The following is a 12,565-nucleotide window of genomic DNA, read 5'->3' on the forward strand; positions in this document are numbered from 1 at the left end:
TAGGAGGTGGTGAGACTTTCTACAAGGTTATTGTAGTTCTCAAAAAACAAATATAAACAAGGCATAGAGAAGATAATTAGGTTACACGTGCTTTGAGGACGTCAGCTAGCAGACACAACTGGAATATACCATCAACAGGAAGGAAAGAAAGATGAGTGAGTTAATAAAGCAAGGTTAGAAACTGAGTTTTCTGAATCAAAGGCAGGAAGCTGGGGACTCTTGTGTTCAAATGCTTACTCTTTTGAAGAATTGTTTCCATTTATTATTTGAAAAGTAGAATGAGTGGTCTCACTGTTTAAGAAGGCCATATGCACCAGCCCACCAACGACACTGAAACCCTTAGAAGCTTCAACTTTCTCTAGAAATGCAAAATAATTCTCTTTAGTGGGGATAGTAAAATAATGACGATTGCCAATTTGCTAGCTTTAAAAATACATTATGAACTTTAATCTCTGGAACAATGTCTCTCAGTGGAAGGTGTTATCCTTGGTAAATGGGCAAATTTAAAACATAAAAACCAGTGATGAAATTTGCTTTTCCTAAATGGGAGTGAAAAAATAATCTGCAAAATGAAGGTTGAAAGCCTCATGCCCTCTTTCTGGAAATACGCACCAGTCCCTACACAGTAGATCTTAGGTGGTGTGGAGTTCTTTATTACACAACTGTTTCAAATTCCTTATTTCCCAGTGTTTGCCTTACATGTCTGTGAATATGTTAGGCCTGGTTTTCATAAGACTTTGGCAACCCTGAATTAAGCAAATATTTGGTAGAAGCAGATTTGGGGTCCCCGACGGATTCTGGGCCCTACCTATTTTTAGAGAGCCTAAGGAAGCTTATGTACTTTCAGGTCCTGTGGTGGATGGTGGCATAGAGTGGGCATCTCTGGGTTTTGTATCAGAGCTGGCTCTCAGCACAGGCAGTGTACATGGGCCTGCAAATGGTATTTTTTGTTATTTCCTGGAATCCCGGAATTCTGGACTTTCTCTTTCCACACCCCTCATACCCTCCTTCCTGCTGAACTGGCTACTCATCCTCATGGGAACACCTGCTCCCACACTTCCTCTCTATTATCCAAGTTCTTTGCTCTGTTCTGCCTCCTTTGTTTTTCTACCCAGCCTGGACCTCACGGTCCAGTTCGCACAAGTTCCTCATTGTTGTCTTAGCATCTCACCCTGTTAGCCTGTCACCATTCCCACATGTCACAGCCACATCGGGATACTTCTCACTGAACCCTTTCTCATGCCATTCCCAAGTGCCAGGAACTGATAGAGGAAGTCGAGAATCAGTGTTGAAAGGTTGCAGATCAGTTCAAGTTATATGGATCCCTGGCTCCTTCCTCTGCTCAGCAATCCTCTAAATCAGCTCTCTTCTGCCCCCCAGGAAAGTTTTTCTCCTTTTATTTTGCTCAGATGATCAACTCCATCTACCTCTCTCATTTTATTGCTAAGTTCTCTGAGTGTTGGGATATTTGAGATATTAACCTATGTCAACTTTTTTCTTTCAGCAAGTCTTCCTTTTTCTTCCCATCCATAGATGCAGTCAATTGTCTCCATGTTCATGGTCTCAGCAGAGGAATGGGACATGATGGGTCTTACCAGCTTGGGTCTCAAAGAATCAGTGCTCGTACGCAAAGGAAGAGAACTGAGACTTGACACAATGTTTAGACAAAACGTGAAAGGAGAAGGATTCTAATCACAGAGACTCTGAATTCTGGAGAGAGGGGACCCACTGTCTTCTTGCCCTACAGAATTACAGAGGGAAAATGGAGTCGTATAAGTCATAGAAGCAGATGGGGCCTTAATGTGGTGGAGATTACTGCGCCCCTGGCATGGCACAAAGGCAGTAGCAGCAAGAGTCCCCTGCCACTGGCATGATATGCAAACAGCAGAAAGACTTGAAGTCACCATGAGCAGAAATAGGTAGGTTGTAGTGGAAACCTCATGGTAGACTCTAGGTGTGCTCTTCTGCCTCCCCAACCATGTTGTGGTATCCTGGGACCTTGACAACTCTGGGAAAGGAAGCAGGGAGGCAGAATCAGCTAGAATAAAATTTCCACCAACCCAGTGGGATGGGGGCTTATAATAAAAATTAAAACAGAAAAAGACAATTTACGTTTACTGTACAATGGAGTTAAAGACTGAGATTGAGAACTACCTCATCTATGTATCCAACCATCTTCTTTCTTTCTCATTCACAGGAAGAAGTGTTCTATTCCTTTTTATTCCATTGTCATTCCAAGAATACCATGTCGTCATCCTCAACCATTGTTCTAATATTTTCCAACATCTGCCAAACCTTTGCTACAACCTATGTCCCTTCTTGTATTAGGTAATTTAAGTCTCAAGGGGCAGATATCTAACTCAGATTACCTAATACAAGAAGGTAAAAGTACTGACTCATGGAATCCACCAGAAAGGCAGTAACATAGCTGTGCCTCAGGAATAATTGGAACTAGGGTCTGGTTGTCCTTCGGATTCTTTTTCTCCATTTCTTAAATCTACTCTCTGAAAACTGGAATCATTTTCTTTCTTTGCAGACTGACTGGCTTATTCCAGCAGGAGAGAAATATGATTGCTGACAATGCCAAAATATTTCATGTTAAAAATCTCTATTTTGGGGTGGGGGGAAAGACTGACTCATGCTTTCTCTCTGGTATCGAATTTCAAAATCTATATATTCTCATGTCAACTCCAAAGTTCGAGGTGAGGCTAGAAATAGTTTACAGAAAGGGCTGGGGATGAGGTGAAACAGACAAAACAATACCGTGTTTCCCCGAAAATAAGACCGGGTCTTATATTAAGGTTTGCTCCAAAGGATGCATTAGGGCTTATGTTCAGGGGATGTGATTCTGAAAAATCATGCTAGGGCTTATTTTCTGGTTAGGTCTTATTTTCAGGGAAACACGGTAGATGTGTAGGACCATTTTTAAGGGAGATAAGTTGTAAGTAGACATTGGCTGTTACTCAAATAGTCTATAAAGACACACATTCAATCACTGAAATACTACAAGAGAACAGGAGTGTATTATCCATGTGCTTTCACTTCTTCACCATTTTCTCTCCTCAATTTGTGGCAATCTAGCTTCTGTTTTGATCACCCTAAATAAATTATCTTAAAGGTCACTCTGAATGATCTCATAATTCTCAAGTTCAACTACCTCTGTTTTTTTTTGTTTTTGTTTTTTCAGTAACCAACCTCCTTGATCTGTCCACAGTATTTGACTCTGTTACTGGCCACATTTTGCCACAACATTGCTTCCTAGCTCAGATCCATGTGCCCGTTTTCACCTGGTTGTCTTCCTACCTCCCAGGTGGTGCCTCTGAGTCCTTTGCTGATGGGCCCAGATACTCAACTCCATTGTTCAACATTCTGCCTATCCTTCAAGGAAGAAGTTCCCAGAATACTCCTCCCCAGTGCCTGGTTAAATGAATTTCTTCCTTCCTTCGAACTTCCATGGCATCTTATTTGTGCCTTGCTTGAGAATTTATGATTCTATTTTCTTCTTGATTATTTAAAAATGCGTCATCTTGTTTACTAGACTGTATATACCTGTATATTTGTGTGTCTCCACCCTACTACCTCTCGGGATTTTGCTCTATCATGGATGCTCAGTGTTGATGAATCATGTGTCAAACAACACATCTTGTGTATGGCTCGATCGACCAGTGCTGCTTAAAGTATGCCCTACAAACGGGTCCTCTTTTTGGAATGACTTGCTATTGTCACATAAGAAGCTTGTGCCAGAATGTCAATCAACACACAGCTTCCTTCAAGAAAGTCCTGCTAAAAGAAAATGTTGGTTGAACTAAACAGAGTGCTTAGTGATGTAGTCGATTACCATGTAGTTGAATTACATTTTGATGCAAGCTCCTGATCTCATCAGGGACCAGTGACACACAGTTTGAGGATCTGTACTTGAGGAGCACAGGTGTAGAAGATTTAAAACAGACATCACATGATTTCTGCCCCTGGGAACTTATGTTCTAGTTGAAGGTATATAATAAGATATATAGTATTTTAAATAAGACAGCAACAACTAGATCACAAGATGATAAAAGTGCAGGTCAGTAAAAAAGTTAAAGGAATGAAAGTGTCTCCAAACTTTTAGGCTAGCTCTCCAATTTTTGCAGATCAAGAAACAAGGGCTCAGACAGGCTATTTTAGGCAAGCCTTAATAATGCAAAATGCTTCCATGGAAACAAAAAGTTAGACACACAATTTGAAATACGACCAGATGTTAACTGTGGTAAGAACCTTCACAACAGTTATAGGTGGATGTGGGTGCCATCAGAAAAGTCTGTGATCTTTATCTGCAGATTTAATAAAATCCCAAATTTTCCATGATAAAATATGACAAGTAGTGTACAAATGATTTTAAAATATATTTTTGCCGTAGACGGTATGCAATAAGGCTTTCAAACATTTGTCTGTTGTTTACAAATACAATTTTAGGTGGTCTGACAATCATCAACCATTTGGAAATATTATCAACAAGAGTAGACTTATTGAACCAGACATGTGCCCAAAGTAGAACTGATTACAAATATTGGATTGAATGTGCCAAATTTCTTGAACAGTCACTTCTTAGAGACGCATGTGAGTTAAATCAGCAGATTGCTGTGGAAATCGAAGGAAAAAACCCCACATCTTTAGGAACAAAATATATAATCTGACAGTCCAGATTTATGCTGTTGCAGGGAGAGGAGAAAGAAACAATCTCTGCTGCAAGACAAAGTCAATAGAGTTGTGGTTTCTGTGACTCCTGACAAAATATTTGATCTGCCTGGGCACACATGAGCTAGGGCACAGGTGGCAATATATAGAGACAGATTCTAGCACAGAAATATTCCAGCACATTCTTACAAACGTGTTATAACAACGATCTGACTTATAATTCTGTCCTCTATTAGCTCCATTCCTGTCTGAGCTAAGAGAATACACATTGGAACTCACACATCAAAATGAAATCCCAAGGAAACCTAAGCTAAATGTAAACAAACATGACCGGAAAAAGATAGATAAAAAGTCCAATGTCATCGTGAGCAAATGTTGGGTAATTTTGTTCAAAGCTGTTACTTTGTTCAATTGTTCTTTGAAATTTGCATTAATTTTTTTTGGTCCCTTTAGAAATTAATCCTTTCTTCTATTTATCTGATCTGGTATTAACCCTATATTTTCAGTTATTCTTTTCAGCTAGTGTATTTTTTTGTTTCTAAAATTCCTATGTGTGTCTTTCTTAATAAATTTCAGTTCTCTGATGAAATTCTTCAACTTGCCACCTGTATTTTTGACTACATAAATAACATTTAATTTAAAGATATAATGAACTGGGTATGTTTCTATTGTCCGCTTTTTTTCCTGTTCTCTTTTTTTTTTTTTTTTTTTTACAATCCCTTGGTTCTATTTCTTGGCATGCCTGAAATTTTGATTGAATGTCAGATGTTACATATAAAAAATTATAGATGCTTTAGATGATGTTCTTTCTCCAGAGAGGATTTACCTTTCTGCTACGTTGCAGGTACATTAGAAACAGATACTCTTGATCCAGTTAGTCTTTGGAAGGTCGAGTCTCATTCTGGTAACCTTTACTCCCAGGGCATAGCCTTTCAGGGAACTTGCAGCTGACAAAGCCCTGCTCAGCTTTGTGGACTCTTAGCTCTGAGTTTATTCTTGGCTCTTTAGCCTCTTTTCCATGCAACCGAGAAATTGGCAAACCCTGGAGGAGACATGTGGCAGAGAATATTATGATCACTTCGGTGTATTTCCTTTCTTCCTGGATCTTGACCTCTCAAGTTTGGGCTGTCCTGCTTGACCTCTCACAGTTTCAAACAGCACTTGAAACGAAAATTCGGCTTTTATAGTTTATCCAAGGGGAAGTTGGCTTGATATAAACTATGCCATCATAGTCAGAAGTTGAAATTTCACAATTTGATATTGCTTTTCCTGAGGTGAGTAGGCACCTGCCCTTGGAATCATTTAACTACAGAAAAACACATTTTAAAGCACCTTGAGAGTACATAGGAGCCCTCTCACCAGCCTTGAGATAAAGAAGGAAGCATCCTATTATCTTCTCTTGCTGAGGCGGGTGAGGGGGGGCACTCAACTAAAACATGGCAGCAGCCTTTGCCAAAAAAACCCTCCCTTCTGAATTGCTGCTCTCTTTAACCTTTTCTATTCTTAAAATTGGTGACAGGATTCAAAAGTCTTGGAACAGGTCTTCAGTGCTCATTGTAAATTTCTTTTGTGAAGGTTGGAGTCCCAAAATCACATGAGTATTATTTGATGGTGTCCAAACCAATGCCAAGGTATGAAAAGTCCCCTTCTAACACCCTGTGCCACTTAATATGAAAACATTCACTTCTGCCTGGCATGAAAATAAAAATGATCAAATAATTTTTAAAAATTTGTTTTCTTCCCTTTTGAAGTACATGAACCCTTGTTCCCAGGACCTGAAACTCAGCCTACTCTTTGAGCATGGCAGTTCAGTGACGTTATGACATTATGGATTAAATAGAATTCTTTTTTGACCTGCCTAGGATTCTGACTTTCATTCATAATATTCTTACTGTGGGAAGATGCTTCATAATATAGCCAATCTATAAATACTCTCCAGGATATAGACCATGTGAAAAGTGTTGATTACCATTGTTAAATCTATTAATTCAGAAAATTAAAGATTTGGCAAAGGCTGTTGGACTTCCTTGGAGAAAGATGTGCATTTTCTAAAGTCATTTTCTTTGTAACTACTCAAATAAGGCATTTGAGAGTATGGTGCCTTCCTTTATCTGTAGCTATATAAGCGATATTAAAAAAGTATATTTTTAAAATTTGTTTCATATAAACTTCTGGAGCCTATGCAAAGAAACAGAAACTATGTTCTGATAGTATGATGGTTAATTTTATGTGTAAACTTGACTGGACACAGTGTTTAATCCGGGCACCAGATTAAACACTATTTCTGGGTGTGTCTGTGATGGTGTTTCCAGATGAGATTAGTATTTGCATCAGTGGACTCTGAAGTAGGTGACCCTCCCCAGTGTGAGATCTTTTTAGGACCTGAATAGAGCAAAATGCAGAGGAAGGATTCAGTGGTCGCCCCCCGCCCCTTTTCTTTTTTCCTGCCTTACTGCATGAGTTGGGACATCTCATTTTCTTGACTGGGATTTATACCACAGTCTCCACCTGTTCTCAGGTCTCCAGACTTGAACTGTATTATACCATAGGCTTTCCTGGGTCTCCAGCTTACAGGTGGGAGATTGTGGGGCTTCTCAGACTCCATAATCGCGTAAGTCAATTCCTCAAAAATATCATATCTATCTATCTATCTTGTTAATATACATATAAAGTAATGTGCATGTGTGTATATATATATATATATATATATATATATATATGTACATACATATATATATATATATACATACACACATGTATATATATGTATATATATATGTGTATATATATCCCATTGCTTCTGTTTCTCTGGTGAACCTTAATACAGGCAGTAGTAAAGGAAAACCAGTTTTAGAGCTGTGAGGGCCAGTGGTTTGGAGCTTATCTGCATAAACAGTCTTGGCTGAGACCTGGAAGTCCTCTGGGAAGTGTTTGAGTTCCTAAGGATTCTGGTTTCTGATGTGACTGACTGTTTAATGATTGAGTATTGGAATATGTGCTGATACCATTTGCTGGAGTCCAGTGGGAGACATTATTGTAGCCATGTCAGTCTGATAGAAAGTCACTTTGCCCCACGTCTTTGACATGGCAAGACAGGGGTAAATTAGAGCAGAGGCATGTATACGCTTCTTTGGTGAGTTTGTTAGGACTGTGGTATAAAAATACCACAGAAGTTGATTGTCATATAATTCTGGAAGGCAGAAGTCTGCGATCAAGGTGTCAGCAGGGGTGGGTCCATCTGAGGCTGTGAGGGAGAATCTATTCCAGGCCTCTCTCCCAGCGTCTGGGGGTCTGCTAGCACTCTTTGGTGTTCCTTGGTTTGTAGACTTATCATCCTGATCTCTGACCTCATCCTCATGTGGTGTTCTCTCTGCACACACATCTCTATCCAAATTTCCTCTTTTTTGTAAGGACACTAATCATATTGGATTAGGGGCCATTCTACTTCAGTATGACCTCATCTGAACTAATTCTCAAATCAGGTCCCTTTTTGAGATCCTGGGCGCTAGGACTTCAATATATGACGTGTGGGGGCACATAACTCGATGTATAACACTTCTGTTAACTTGAGATTCCCACACTCTGCCCTGAAGCACCTCATCTATGAGAGCTCAGAATGTGTGATACGGCACTTAACTTAATTAGCTATTATGATTCACTCAAGGAGGGAGGCATTAGTTAACAGACTTTTCAGGTAAGGTGGGGGTTAATCTATCTTGCAGTAAAACTGGCTTGAAGGCCACCAGTTTGCTGGAATGAGGAACCTGCTGCTAGAACCCTTTATCAGGTGTGCACAATTGTGTTGATTGATCTCCTGTTTTTAGAAACTAGCATTTTTACAGCCATTCATTTTCAATCTGGTAATCAGGCTGATTAAACTTTGACAAGCATAAAGCAAAAAAAAGGAAATTATAACTCTTCTGCTAAATTTTAACTGGAGAAGAAAGCTGACAGCCCTAGGAGGAAGAAATGATGGGTATTGAAAAAAAATAAAATTTGAAGAAACAATGGGCATCTGGAGGGTACTTGTTAAAGTACTTGTTAAAATAATCAGTGTAAAACTCTGAATCTCAAATCATCTCCAGTTTTTTTTCTAGCTTGATTAACATGAGTAAAGTGCCTTAAAGTGATGCATGAGGTGTTGAGTTTGACTATTGTGTGTGTGTGTGTGTGTGTGTGTGTGTGCGCGCGCATGCGTTAGTGCTTCCCCTCTGAGTTTAGGTGGCTTTCTGATTGCTTCTTCGGTGGTCCTCAACTGGGGGCCACTTGCCCTGCAGGGGATAGTTGGCAATATCTGGAGACATTTTTTAGTTGTCACAACTTGGTATATGGCCTTGCTTGGTACCCAGTGGGTAGAGGCCAGGATGCTGCTTTACCCTCCTACAATGGACAGGACAGCCTCCCACAACAATCAATGATCCAGCTCCAAATGTCAATAATGTTGAGGTTCAGAAGTAATTACATTTCCCCCACATGGGTCTAGATTGGGGAGAACTTGTTCTGCTATTTAACTGTTCCAATTGTAACCCAGATGTCACCTAGGATTCACTCTGTGCTTGGAGAATAAGGTGACGTTATGTTGGGGTCATGCCAATATTCTGAGGGAGGTTCAGTGTCCTCCTAGATTTTTGAAAATATCAAGGTCACTCAGGCTTGGCTTTCTGCTGCGAGTAAACTCACAGGTTTTCACTCTGTTTTCCTCCTTGTCGTGTGGGAGACCCTGCTCGCTGCGCCATTTGTCACGCAGGGTGCCAGGCGGGGTCTCTGGTCCCGCTTCCTACATAAGAACACAGGATATGGTGAGGCCGAAAAGGAACACCCACGGAGCCATAAATAGGGGAGTCATACCACTATATTCTCGCTGGTGGCTGGGTTGGAGACACAGGAAGCAGGAGCCACAGGATCTGCAATCTGCCATCTGCTTCTCTGCCAACCAACCAACCCCTTGCTAACTGCAATCCGTGCTTGCTAGCTCAGCCACTGTTTTCTTGCTAACACCCATTTTTCTGCTAGTGTAGCCACGGCAGTTATATTAGTGGCCAATGGCCCACTGGTTACAGCTAACGGCCAACTAGCCACAGTTGATGGCCATTTACTACCCGAGGGAGCACCTTTCCAGGTGAGGGCAAGAGCCAGGAAATTGCACTCCTGGCTCTGTCCCCACACTCCTGTTGTTATTCACTTGCTACTCACCTCTAAACCAGATGTGGAATTTGACCTCTCTTTTTTAAATTCACAAAAACTTTCTCCTATACGGCATTCGTGTAACAGACTTCAATGAAGTTATTTTTGAGGGCGAGGGGTTATGTTTTGGGGAAGGTATTTATTTTTCATAGACACAAAAGAACAGGTGACAGGCTATTAACATTTCTTTAGTCATGCCTACATCTTATTGGCCATCTGCGTTCTTTCTCACAACCCTCAGGTTCCCCAGTGAAACTGAATTCCTCTGTATTTGACCGTGTATAGTAATCTAGTATTCCAGCTCCTACTTGGCTCCAAAACTCCCTTTGCATAATTTGGGACCATGTCTTCTAGGTCCTGCTTTAACTCACCCAAAGATTAGATGAAGGTTCTGAGGTCCTGATTTCTTCCTTTGTTGCTCGCAGAGCAGTCCCTAGAGCAGACAGAAGAAATATTTGAATTGTGTTCCCATTCAAGTGATGATATAGCCCCACTCCTGCAAACTCCTCTTAGAAGTTAGACTTGACTTTCCCACCTCTCTTCTTTTTTCCTTTGTTTACAAAACTATTTGACCCTGGGCAAGTCTCTCAGTTTAGAATCCCAGAAGTCACAACCTAAAGAAACCCAAGAACACATCTATTTTAAGCCTTTCATTTTAGAACTAAGAGAATTGCTTAGGATTAACCCCAGGTTAATTAATGGTGTTTGGGACCTCAATCCAGGTGCCTGTTTCTTGGGAATCTCTTCACAATGACTGGGGGAAAAAAGACTCAAATCCTAGTTTTCAAGGAAATCTCTTTATCACTCCAAGCCTCAGTCTCCTTGTTAAAAAACAGGGAGGGGTTAAATTAGATGATCCCTAAAGTCCTTTTCAACAAAGCAATCAGATAATTATCAAAAGTTGTGGTGAAATAATGGCAATCATATTTTTGGACTGACCTGAAATGAAGAGAATACTCATTGCTGATCACTTGAAAAAAAAGAAAAAAAAAAAAGTTGTGGACACACTCTCTGAATAGCCCCCAAATTAACAAAGTAAGAAAAATGTTTTCCCAACCCTGTTGAAAAAGTTTAACTTTTTCACCCATGTAACATGTTTAAAGAAACATAGCAGTATAGTGGGTAAAAAGCACAGACACCAAGACTAGACTGTCTGGGTGGGAATCCAGACTCAGCTTCTTACTAGACAAGCTGTGTGATCTTGGGCAAACCACTTAACCTCTCTGTGCCATTTCATCATCTTTAAAAGGTGACTGATAATCATAATGACAACCCTAAGATAGTTTTGGGGATTAAATGTGTTCATAAAAGCTCTTAAAACAGTAAGGGGCACATTGTAAGTCCCATATAAGTGCTAGTTCTTATTGTTTCTGACACCTGCAATTAGTAGACTACAGTTAATGAAATAAAATGATTAGGTTAGAATAAGAACATTATAGGATACAATCGTCACTTTACATGTACTTCTTTTCTTGCATTTTAAGAACTGAAGAGCAACTGAGTCAATTTATAAGACGCCTTCACAGTATTATTTTTAGACTCTAAAGAGGACAAACTTCTAATCTTACACATAAAGTTATTCATGTCACGAGAAGGTACCAGTGACTGAAGGTGGGCTCAGAACTTTAAGATTGTGCTGTGTAAGCTCTTTGGCTTGTGCTGGTGAGGGACGCTCTTTGGAATGTGTTACAGACAATTTACATTACCTGCAAAAATCCAGAGGAAAGCCAAATTGGGGCTTGCAAACTGGGGCTTGACAGTATTGGCTTTTGTGAACGCAATTTTTTAAATCCATGCAGTCAGAAGAGATGTGTTTTGCCCTGGGAATTCCACCTATATTTAAGTTAAATTATTTTTATTTAATCTTAAATTACTTTCCTGGGAGGTCTTAGACTTGAAAATGCCCCACACCCATTACATCGTACAGGAGCGTCCAGTCAGGAGTTTATCCCAAAGTCATTTGGTCTTAGAACATTTGTCAAATGAGATCCAAAGGTGACAACAGCTTGGGGATGCTCTGGAACAGAAGTCCCCCAGCAAGGGCCCTGCTCAATTCAACACCTTGTGCCTGTTTCCATTGGATGTGATACTGGAGCTGTCCGTGTCTTCCCTTCCTCCCTCTGCATCTTAGAGATGAGACTGGAGAGGTGCAGCTGTTGGGGGGTGAGCACTAACCATCCACTGCTTCAGCCTCTGCCAGCAAGTCACGGGGTGAGCAGGCTGGCACTATGGATCACAGGTGCAGAGCCACCAGGCAGGCAGGAAGGAAATGTTCCAGGTCTTACTCAGGGCCCCTGCCGACAGTGAAGGACAGCCAAGTCACAAAGCGTCACCTGTTAGGCCAAGATGATTGATACATAAATCAGCCTCCATTGGGGTGAATATCAGGTGGGAAAATGTCTGAGGCCACTGAGTCTGCTCATTGCTGTGCCAAATGGGAATCTTTGGCATGAAAAGAAAAATCAAAGCAGGCAGAGAAATGTCAGAGCAAGAACGAGGTGGCTCAGAGGGAGGTCAGGGCCCCCTAAATCTCCTGAGGGTTCTTTCCAATGTTCTCTTTGGTGTATTAATCTCTAGATTTCCTGTCCTTCTTTCAGAAGCCAATGGCTCCAACTCCTCATGTCCAGATGTGTGCTCTCTTCTACGGTCACTAAGTGGCTGCACACCCCAGGCCCTTTTCCTCTCACTGCTCATGTTCTTTCTGCAC

The 12,565-nt window shown here is 40.7% G+C and overlaps 1 non-coding gene across 1 annotated transcript; it reads left to right on the forward strand.

The window, feature by feature from the left end:
- Positions 1-10,762: 10,762 nt before the first annotated feature.
- Positions 10,763-10,831, forward strand: LOC148754735 (small nucleolar RNA SNORD2). Its single transcript, XR_016019900.1, has one exon. It is a non-coding gene; the product is annotated as a small nucleolar RNA SNORD2 (small nucleolar RNA).
- Positions 10,832-12,565: the final 1,734 nt, after the last annotated feature.

The sequence above is a fragment of the Rhinolophus sinicus genome, chromosome 17 (genome assembly GCF_057876585.1).
Source record: "Rhinolophus sinicus isolate RSI-liver-muscle chromosome 17, RSI-T2T, whole genome shotgun sequence".
Classification (NCBI taxonomy): domain Eukaryota; kingdom Metazoa; phylum Chordata; class Mammalia; order Chiroptera; family Rhinolophidae; genus Rhinolophus; species Rhinolophus sinicus.